Source organism: Oculina patagonica, chromosome 11 (assembly GCF_052425735.1).
Source record: "Oculina patagonica isolate OP01 chromosome 11, crgOcupat, whole genome shotgun sequence".
Lineage (NCBI taxonomy): Eukaryota > Metazoa > Cnidaria > Anthozoa > Scleractinia > Oculinidae > Oculina > Oculina patagonica.
This window is the reverse complement of record NC_135768.1, coordinates 22094533-22097432: the sequence shown is the minus strand read 5'-3', so window position 1 is coordinate 22097432 and position 2900 is coordinate 22094533. Positions and strand designations below refer to the sequence as shown.

At 39.9% G+C, this 2900-nt stretch overlaps 1 protein-coding gene and 1 long non-coding RNA gene across 2 annotated transcripts in view; both read right to left on the bottom strand.

Moving 5' to 3' along the window:
* Nucleotides 1-2900, bottom strand: part of LOC144630722 (neuroglobin-like) — a 140399-nt gene that overhangs the window by 96339 nt on the left and 41160 nt on the right. The window lies entirely within an intron of this gene.
* Nucleotides 1564-2893, bottom strand: LOC144631013 (uncharacterized). Its single transcript, XR_013566657.1, has 2 exons — nucleotides 2139-2893; nucleotides 1564-2062 (listed from the first exon to the last, which is right to left on the bottom strand). It is a non-coding gene; the product is annotated as an uncharacterized LOC144631013 (long non-coding RNA).

Sequence of the window (2900 nt, the reverse complement as noted above, 5' to 3'; positions counted from 1 at the left end):
CGGCAGAAGAAACATTGCGTGACAACAGCTCTGCTCACACCCAAAAAACGTCACGCGACAATTGCTGGTTTGCAGCTGACGTCATGGCGGCCATGCTTGGTGGACAAGAACAAAGCGTTTCCCTCCACTGGGGACTAAACTCTTTTATCATGCAGATGCTGCGAAAAGATTTTGCTTTGTCCACCAACACGGCCGCGTGGTTGCAAGCCAAGACAGACTTTTGAACATTATGCTTTTGTTTCCTCACTAAAATACTCTAAAAAGTCACTAAAATGATCGAATAATGCACATTATACAAACGGTTCTTTTAAGACTTACTGTACAGTCGTGCCAAGAGAAGCTAAACTCTAGAGTGAAAACTTAAACAAGGACGTGTTTACGCTTATAGAGCCAACAGACAGTAAGAAAAATTCAATATCTCTCGCCTAGCTTCCCTTTTCTTCAAATCAGGCGACTGTAATCAGAAACCAAATTTTGATTCGAACATTGAACCGTTCTTATATTTTAATAAGAAGAATGCACTATTGAAATCGTCTAACAGAATCAAATTTTAAATAATTAATTCATAAAAGGGGTGTCAGACAACGTTTCGCACGAGCGATCACCAAAGTGAACTGCTGATAAATAAATGTTATGCCGCCAGAAATCTAGATTTTCGTGGAACTTAAACTTCAATTTCAATGTCTTCTGCGTTTGTAAACCGGATGAAACTGCTGAAACTGGACGGTTTTAATCCGTTTAAATACAGATCTTTACGGAAAATTTATTTTCTACGGAGCCGACAGATCGAAAGAGCCAAACATAGCATGTGAGCTGGCTCTCTATTCGGGGGCAACGAGAATTTCTCTCCCAGCGCCGAAGGCGCGTTCGCTTGCCAGCACGCGCCTTCGGCACTCAAAGAGAGATTCACGTCAGAATCCCAGTCGTTACTCGTTTTTTCGCTACGCTCGAAGAGGGTGATGGGAAGGAGAGAGAAGCGCGCCGCTCAAACAGCGAGAGAAGCGACTGGGTACGAGCCTGCTCGCAGGCTTAGTCAGACCCTGATGATCGCTTGTGCGAGACGTTGTCTGACAAGGCGGGTTTTGCTCAGAAGGCTCGGCTACCAAATCAAGCCTGGTTTCCAAGTTCCCAAGAAAGTGATCCCAAAAAATGTTTTGCTGTGCACCGAACAAGCGCCTTGTCGCAGCGATTTGTTTTGAAGCAGTACACACGAAGCGACTTGTCGATATCGAGGAGACCTGTCGCTGCGACTTGTCGCCTAGTGTGTACCGACCTTGAACATGGACGTGTTTACGCTTATTTCAATATATGCAACAGACGGTAAGAAAATTTCAATTCCTCTCGCTTTCCCCCTTACTTTAAATCAGGCGACTGCGATCAGAAACCAAATTTTGATTCGAACATTGATGTGTCCTTATATTTTTAATAAGATGAATGCACTATTGAAATTGTCTAACGGATTCAAATTTTAAATAATCAATTCATTAATGTACTCTAAGGGGGTATGCTTCTCTTGGCACGACTGTAAATCAATTTCAATTTTTTTTAAAAAAAAACATGGTGTTAACTGTTAACACTTTAATTCAAAAACGTACAAGTGAACGTTGCAAGTAACAACAACAACGTATACAAGTTCATAAATACAGCCAAAAGCATAATCCTCGAAATCATCAGACACAGACCAAACATAGTAATATAACTCACAGGGTAAGCATGCACGGGCATACTCGAGGCAAGGCTCACGAAGAAAACAAACATGGCCGTCTTGACTCTTGAAACGTGAAACCGCTGTCTTGTCCTCAGTCTCCCCTCAGCTGTTTTAAGGTGGCATTTGAAGCTTTGTGAATTTTTAGTTTCAGTCTCCATTTTCTCTAAAAAAACCCTTTTTTCGGAAAAAATAATTTTTTGGGACAATGCCACTGAAATACTCGAATAATGCTCAAATTTTTGCCTGACTAGAATACTCGAAAAAATGCTAGCATGATGTACAAAGCATAGTGTTTAACCTGTCGAACGAGGTTCTCTTTTTTCGTTCATGTATATTTTGAAACAGAAACATTACCTAAATACATTTCGCGTTTAATATCTTTTTATACATTTCGCGTTTAATATCTTCCCTTAATGACGAATGACATTACCTAAATACATTTCGCGTTTAATATCTTCCCTTAATGACGAATGAGATGTTGCAATGTCTGTAAGGACAAGACGAGAGCATTGGCTTAGTATCGGCGTTATTCCACGCGACTTCGCCCGATAATTGTTAAAATGAGCTTAACGTAATGTGAATGGCAACGCTACCTTCGTTACCAAAGTATTAATTTATAAACTTTTTTGGCGAGACCACTCAAAATAAACAACAACAATAAATGTTTTGGTATTCCATTATTGAGATCAAAAGGAATATCAGATAGATGTCCAAAAGTTGAATGAAAAACTGTGCGATACACACATACATTACGTAAGTTGTTAAAGTCCATAAGCATATAACCCGATCGATAGACCTGCTAAGAGAACTTCTCTTATTCCTTTTTTCCGTTTGGATGTTAAACTATTTCACTTTTTACTTTATGTTAATAATTAAGAAGATCCCAGTTCAAAATCGTTTTGAGAATGCAGTCGTCGTTCTTCTTGATAATTCAAAGAACTCCACTCTGGTACTTGAACGGATGATCACGAAGCTATCTCTGTAAAACAGTGACTTTCATGCCAGGCCATATGCACTGACGACAACATCTCAGTTCTGCCCTTTTTCCAACAATGTTGTGGTAACTCTAAAAAATGTGATAGTTAATAAAGTGTAACCTAAAACAAGGACGACGGCTTAAAGTCCGTGGACTGCGCAAGGACGCCATCATTGCCAACCGAAGCTTTTTCATTTGACTTTGTGAGTGAAGATT